This window comes from Sminthopsis crassicaudata, chromosome 2 (genome assembly GCF_048593235.1).
Source record: "Sminthopsis crassicaudata isolate SCR6 chromosome 2, ASM4859323v1, whole genome shotgun sequence".
NCBI classification, from domain to species: Eukaryota; Metazoa; Chordata; class Mammalia; order Dasyuromorphia; family Dasyuridae; genus Sminthopsis; species Sminthopsis crassicaudata.
In genome coordinates, this window is record NC_133618.1 from 473,060,773 (window position 1) to 473,068,691 (window position 7,919).

At 38.7% G+C, this 7,919-nt stretch overlaps 1 long non-coding RNA gene across 1 annotated transcript; it reads right to left on the reverse strand.

Moving 5' to 3' along the window:
* Positions 1 to 536: 536 nt before the first annotated feature.
* Positions 537 to 5,314, reverse strand: LOC141553629 (uncharacterized). The gene is made up of 2 exons (XR_012485555.1): positions 5,235 to 5,314; positions 537 to 888 (listed from the first exon to the last, which is right to left on the reverse strand). It is a non-coding gene; the product is annotated as an uncharacterized LOC141553629 (long non-coding RNA).
* Between the last annotated feature and the right edge of the window lie 2,605 nt (positions 5,315 to 7,919).

Here is a 7,919-nt window from a genome sequence, read left to right on the forward strand (position 1 = left end):
ACAAACAGGTTAAGTGAGGTAGGATCACAAAGCTAGTAAGTGTCAAGGACTAGATTTGAACTCAAGTCTTCCAGTTTCTAGTCTCAGTTCTCTATCCTTTGTGTCAACAGCTACTTTTAGTGGATTACAAGGTAAATCTGACATAGCCATGAGATTTGGAGACCAAAAAAGCTAATATATTTAGTCTGTATTAAGAGAATGATAGTGTATAGAGCTAAGGTGATAAAGCTCATTCTGGAATTTTAAAAGAGATTATGATCCTTCAGAAAATGAAGTGACTAAAGATGGTTTCCTTTGCCCAAGTAGCTTGTTGGCATTAATTTTGGTACTGGGCTTTCCTGAGTAGCTCTCATGCTTGCCCACAGCAGAATGACCTCTTCATGTATCAGCTTGAGAGGTCTTGGTAAGAAAAGACCTAGGATATCCCAGATATTTTTTGGGGGGAGAGGGTGTAAAGAGAGGTTGAAGTGGTATGTCTCCAGGTTGTCAGAGAAAAGCACAAAAACGTCAAGAATGGCTCCATGCCACAATGCAGATTCCTTTTCCACTGGTAGAACAGGTTTACATACTGTCTGTATTCATTTAATCCATGTAGCACAGAAGGTTTAGTGATAGTAATCATTTCCATTATTGACCAAGACAAATTTGGCTTCTCCTTCAGTTGGAGATGACAATAGTAGTTGATCCTATGTAACTGCAGAGAAGAGCTGACCTAACACCCAGAAGCAGAGTATTAAGAATATTTCTATCTGTTTTGTTCAGATATCTCTTGCTTACTCAGGGCATGGCTTTTAAAGGGATTCAGATCAAATGCTTGTGTGTGTTCAAGTCCTCCGCTGTGCCAGGAAAATTCCATTGTAAATCCCAGGATGGGAAGGGATTTTTCACCTGAAATAAAGATAAGAGATACTTACATATTTCTTGCCATTTATAAAAATACAGTCACTTACTTTGGGTGAGTATAACATATATCTGTGGATGTTCCTGTTTTCTGAATTAGAAGAATGCAAATTAGTTTGTGACTCAACATTTAACTCTTCTTTCCACCTCTCTCCCCTTCTAAACAGTTTAATTTCTATGTCATTATGTCCTCAAATAGTACCATGTTGTCACAGGTCAGTCCTTTTTTGAGCTTTTTATCCCCTCTTTGCCTTTTTTTTTTCACTTTTCTTTAGTACTTCCAGCCAAAAAAAGAGAAGCTGAGAAAACAGGCAAACCCTTCCTGCTTCAGAGATTCTCTTGACCAAAATGACTTGTCTGTATGCAGGGACTTTTAAAGCAGGACTTCTGGATCTGGGTTCCATGGATTTTTAAAAAAGTATTTTGATAATGGTACTTCAATAGGATTGTTTCTTTTGTAATCCTATGTATTTTATTTATGTATTTTAAAATATTATTCTGAGAAGGTGTTCATAGGCTTTAGCAGATTCCCTAAAAGAATCCATGAATTCTTACTTTAAAGCAACAAGAAGACAAAAAGGCTGCTAGCAGAAAGGGTATTATAATTCTTAATGTATTTTCACTCTATTGCCACCTATCTCAATTAATTCTACCATACCCATCTCTACTTGTGATTATTTTCCTCTTCTTTTCTCTGAAAAATGAGAACAGAAAACAAAGCAAAAAGTTTCCGCCCATATTTTCTATATCTGGCTTTTACTAACTTAAAAATCTCTTTTATTTTTATTTTATTTTATTTTTTTCTGGGCCTGGGGCTAAGTGTCTTGCCCAGGGTCACACAGCTAGGAAGTGTTAAGTGTCTGAGACCACATTTGAATTCGGGTCCTCCTGAATTCAGGGCTGGTGCTCCATCCACTGCACCACCTAGCTGCCCCTTCTGGCTTTTACTAAAGGTATAAACTTTGGTATTAAACTGGTAAGCTTAGTCCTATTTTCTCAAATGTCTTTCCTTGTGTTGACCTTAAATTAGGCTTTGTGAATCAGTTGGGAGATTTACCTGAATTACTAGGAGAGGATTCTTTTTGAATAGACTTGGAATTGACTTAGAGTCTAAAAGAATGAAGTAAAAAACAGTTATTATAGCTACAATCCAAAGGACCATGTCTGCATGTGCCTTATGTAGAAGAGTATGCCTCTGTATCAGTTGTATTCATGATAACCATCATGGCAATAGAGTGTTCTGCAACTATTACCCTATTGACTCTGAAAGTGAAGGGCAAAGATATGATCACCTGAACTAAGCTAATGTGATGAGTTCTCCTTTTAGGTTTGTTCAACATCTTTATGGACAATTCCAAGTAGTATCCAATGCATCCCTTTTCAAACTGAAGAGAACCAAGGAACATGAAGGCAAAAACTGTGTAACTCCTTAGGGGGAAATACATTTTCAGGCTCTTATCTCTGAAAGATGAATGATCAACTTACTCTGGCACTTTCCCAGGAGGATTAGACATTTCTCACTAAACTAGTTGCTCATATTCTCCAACTGCATCCCAACCTACAATTATTGTTATTTATTATTTTTCCTTGGAGCTCTCCAAATGTAGATGATCTGGTTTTTCCCCTCAGGGTTTGCAATTAAAAGGAGTTATTGGAGGAACCAAGGGACTCCCAAAGATCTCCTTTCAGCTACAGTCCAAGACAGTTCTTGAACAATTCATATGGACCCCTTTAGGCCTGAGCCTCAAGCATTGTGAAAGTAATTGGAAGAAAATTATTCTTCCATCCTCTTTGTATGGTTTGGTATTGTTGAAAATGGTGCATGATTGTCAGACTGAGCATGTCTCCTTGTTTGGTGTTCCTGCTTCCTAAAATCATTATATTCATTTATGGCTTATAAGTTACCTTTAATGTATAACCAAGATACTTTAGCAATAATGATGGTTATTATTCATATCCCCTAGTACTTACCCATTTGAAGTGCTCTGTAGAAAACTAAACTTTCCCTGGAAAGTACATCAGTCCCACATAGTCCCCTATCATTCAACTTCCAATATCCCTGGGAACGTGATACTCAGAGAAACAATAGAGACACAAATTCCTTCATCTGGATTCAAAGCCTTCCATGATTTGTTTGCAATGAACTTTTCCAGCTTTGTTGACCAAATTCCACACTATAGTTTATACTCCTCCTAAGCTATATTATTACTTTCTGGTCCTTGAATATTCCTCTTATTTTTTAAAATCTTTACTTCATTTGGTCTAGATAGACTGTTGGGCCTGGAATCAGGTAGACTCATATTCCTGAGTTCAAATTTAGCCTCAGACATTTACTAGCTGTAAAAGCTGGGGCAAGTCGATTAATCCTACTTGCCTCAGGTTTCTCATCTGTAAAATGAGCTGGAGAAGGAAATGGCAAATGACTGCAGTGTCTTTGTCAAAAAAAAGCCCAAATGGGGTCATCAAGAGTTGGCTACTCCTGAAATGATTGAATAACAACAATAACCAAGGATACCATTTACTTGGAAGGATGCTCACTTCACCAAATTCCCACCAATCCTTAAAGATCCATATCAAATGCTATTTCCTCCTTTGAACTACCAATCACTTAATACTTCTTTAACTGAATTTTTACACTATCACTTGTATTGTATCACTTTATGTACATGCTTAATCTCCCCTGATCAGAGTATAAGCTCCATGAGACTAGGAACTAACTGTATATCAATATTTCCCACATGTTTTATAGGTAAGAAGTATTTGCTTAATGATTGAATGTTCAACATATTTGGAAAGACAATATTAAGAATGCAAACGGTTAAGTTCCTAGTATTGTGATAAACATAATAAATAAAATCATGAAGCCAATAAGTAATCCTTGAGAAATCAAACTTTGAAAAAATGGCTTTGATAACTTGGGAAAACAGATGAAGAACAGAGCTCTTGCCCTTTGAAATGCATCTTTTTTGCTAATTTGTACCAAATCACACTTTTAAATTTACCCTGAATTATTAACATTTTCTCCATCACTTTCTTAAGGCTAAGTAATCAACAAAAACAAAAAATAAACCTTGATTTTTAGCATGTCCTGATTTCTGAAGTGTACCTCCTTACACTGAAATTTTAACAATGGGCTCTTGAAAGCTTGTCCCAGCAAGCTCCAGCATACCACTACCGCAGGCCTATTTACTGGTGTTTCCATATATAGCCTAGGGGTCCATAATCTTTTTGTGTGTGTGTTATCGATTCATTCGAATTCTGTGAAAACCATAGACCCTTTCTCAGAAGGTTTTTATGCATTAAAAATAATACATAGGATTACAAAGCAAAATAACTATTTTGAAATGCAGTTATCAAATTATTTTTAAAAGATACATTCAGACCCTTGAAATCTACTCCCAGGCCTGGTTAAGAACTCATGAATTGTGTTATAAAAACAATCCTAGGCCAATAGATTTAGTTCTGAAAGAAACATTAGAAGTTCTCAAATTCAACCCTCTCATTCTATAGATAAGGAAATTGAGTCAGCACACAAAGGTTAAATGAAATAACTTTTCTGGGGTCAAATGTCTAGGTCCCAGGTCTTTCTGAATTCAAGTCCATGGCTTTTTCCTCTATCAAATAACCAGTATTTGCTGTTATCAAGTAACTAGTATCACTAGAGGCAAAGTGGAAAGACTGTCTCACCAGGAGAATATGTGATAGGACTCATTTCTAGTCCTTTTTAGTCTGAAATGAACTTTGAGCTTTCTGAAAGGCATCATAAGCATCTCCACTGGGTTATTGGTGCCATTTTAGAACTAACAATCATGGTGGTAAGTTTGGACTGGGTAAGAAAATGGTGTGACAAATAGCCATCCTCTCAGGGACTTGGGATGGCAGGCTTTAATCACCATTGTAAAAAGTTGCCATAGAGTCATCTTAGCTATTTAATAGCACTTGTAGTCACAAAGCCCTAAATTCAAATCTCACCTCTTATACTTACATATACAGCCTCTCTGTGCCTCAGTTTCCTTGTCTGTAAAATGACAATTTTACATCATACATACAAAGGGGATTTTTACATCCCCTTTTCTTCCTCTCTCAGCTATCCAGAGACCATTCTTAAACTGATTAGAAGGGAGAGTTGAGAGGAGGGACAGCTCCTTGATTTATTAAACATCTCATTTCTTCATTTAGATCCTATCTAGGACATCTTGTTTTGTGGGAATAAGAAAGGAAGTATGGGGATCTCAGGCCCCATTGAAAATGGCATTTTAAGAATCCACTCCTCCTCAATTACAGCGAAAATGGGAGTTTCCTGTTCACGGTCCCCCCCCCCCCCAACCCCTTACTTTGTTCCTGTAGTAAGTGACTAGATTCTTTTCCCCCTCTTACTTCGCCTGAAGCCAAACAGGAGTGTTCTGGTGAAGGGATTTTGTGGGCGAGCTAGGCTGGGCTGGGCTGGGCTGGGCTGGGTAATGCCGGAGGGTGTCAGCCATTCAGCACCAGCAGCTTGTCTGAGCTAGCTAATTATAGCGAAGGGCACTGTTTACTTTAGTCTTAAACTCGTTATTTATTAGTTACTAAGTTACTGCTTGCCTTGAAGTTACAGGCTTACAGCCAGGGCCAGAGGGAGGAGAGCAGCAGCCATCTCCTCCAGCTGTAGTCCCAGACGTGGGGATTGTAAGAGGGGAGAGCCAAATGCAGATGGTGAAGAGAGGGAAAGCTCCCATAAATGTAGGGGGAGAGAAAAGGGAGAAAGGCAGGTCAGTGTTGAACTTTGAATCTATCTGTCTAGCCGAGAAGGAAAGTTTAGGCGGAGCCGGAGGGCAGAGGCTCTCCCAGCCCCAGGCTCCAACCTGTGGAAGAGATGAGCCACAAATCTTTGTTTTTTTCTTTTCTGCAGAACAAGTTATTCGAGTGTAGCCGAATGCTATCTTGTAGCAATGTCCAGGGTGTAGCCCAGCCTCCAAAAGAGCCCCAGGGCAGCAGGAGCAGGGACTGGGCTGGTAGATTGCTGGTGCATCGGGAGACAGTTGGCTTTTTCTACCAAAGGGGTCAGAAGTGAGGCATCTACCCAAAGCATTGGGCCCTCTAGCCTCTGACTCACTAGATTTTGAGGCAAAAGAAACCTCAATAAGGGAGGAAATTTCCAAACCTCCATACTGGGTAGAGAGAGGGAGAAGAGTAGAAGGGAGAACAGGTTAGACAACATTTGCCCCAGGCTTATAATGTGGAATAGAGATTGTCTGAACTGCAAGGGGGCTTATATTAGAGATCATCTCAAGCACCCAAAGGAGTGTCTTGGACAAGATCAAACAGAATTAGGATTAGAATTCAGAATTTAGGGCACCAAGGCCAGTCCTCTTTTTACTATAGCATATTTCCTTTTTTTTTTTTTTTTTTCCTACAACTCACTCATGAGTGAATTCTATAACTTCATGTATGAGATGTGCCCTTAGACACTCTTTAGTATAAGTTGTGGGCCCCTAGGTGGTGCAACGAATACAATGCTGGGCCTCCAGTCAGGAAGACCTGAGTTCAAATTCATCCTAACTGGGCAAGTCACTTAATTCCCTTTGCCTCAGTTTCCTCATCTGCAAAATGAGCTGGAGCAGGAAATGGCCAATGTCTTTGCCAAGGAACTGAGGAAGGGGTCATGAAGTCAGGCTTGACTGACAACAAAGTCATTTCAGAGGGATTTTAACCTGTTTGTTCACAGGTCCCAGCTAATGGATCTGATAGTCCCAACACCCACACTAAAGTGACTATCACACCAAAGGCTCTGAGGGCACTGGACTGAGCAGTAGTTCTGAATTATCTTCTTGAAGAAATCCACTCCCCCTTCTCTCCCACCCCTCCCAAAAGCTAGTACCAGAAGCCAGACCAAAAGTACATAAGCAAAAGGGAGTTTTCACATCCTACTGAAATCCATATGCCTGCTGATGGTTTGAAAGTTCCTGGTACCCCTTCACAGAAAGACCATTTGAATTTTTTTGTCCTTTGTATACTTCTTGGGATGGTTCAAAGTTAATTTTTAAGGAATTAAAAAGATAAATTGAGAAAAAAAATTCCCTTTTAGTGAAAATTTCAATGAAAAAAGGACATCTTCACTGAAGAACAAGAATTTTGTTCTTAATTTTTGCAATGATTTATGGTACAGTGATGTCATATTCTGAGCTCCAAGAAACCCCAAGGCCCAAGCTTAGACCTAAGGCCCATTTTGGGGGGATTTTACCTCACCAGGCCTCAGAATTTCCTAACACTATGAAGAATTTAAAATAGCAATTCCTTCATTTTCTTAGCCTTCTAACAAATACAGTCTTTGATTGAATTAGGGTTTTGAAACCACAACCTGTAAAGAACCCAGAGGGAGTATACCACAGAGTATATTCCCTTATCTGCCTCAACAAATACATCCTGGCTCAACCTTGAGTAAGACTTTCTATCAGCATTTGATCAGGAAAGCTTGTCAGTTTCTCAAAATGCAAAATCAATAGCTGATTTTACTTTTTTACTTAGCATTTCCTTGGGATATTCTCATTTTGATATAGTAAAGATTATAAAACATTGTCTCAGATTCTGTTCTGATCAACATCCTTCCTAAATTTGGAATTTACCTATGGCCAAATCTTTGCCTGTTAGAGTGCATATATATTTTAAGTGTTATTCTGAAGATTTTTTTCATATATTGCTAAAATTAGAAATCTCCTGATTATTGGAGAAAAATTTCAAAGAGGAAGCTTGTACCCTCAGCATAAACCCTGTGGCAATGACTCTTAAGATATCTTACATAGCAGGCAGTAGTTTTTGCTTTGTTAGGATAAATGAAGAAGAATGCCATCTCTGAAGCTCAGGCAGACTGAGTATACAGCTAAGTAATGTGGTGGATAGAGCGTCTTTTAAGAAGACCTGAATCTGAATCCTGCCTCAGGACCATATTCCTGTGTGGCCCTGGATAAGTCATTTAACTTCTTAAGTTTCAATTTCCTTATCAATAAGGAAGGGATAAAAATATTGCCTATCTCATAGGGCAT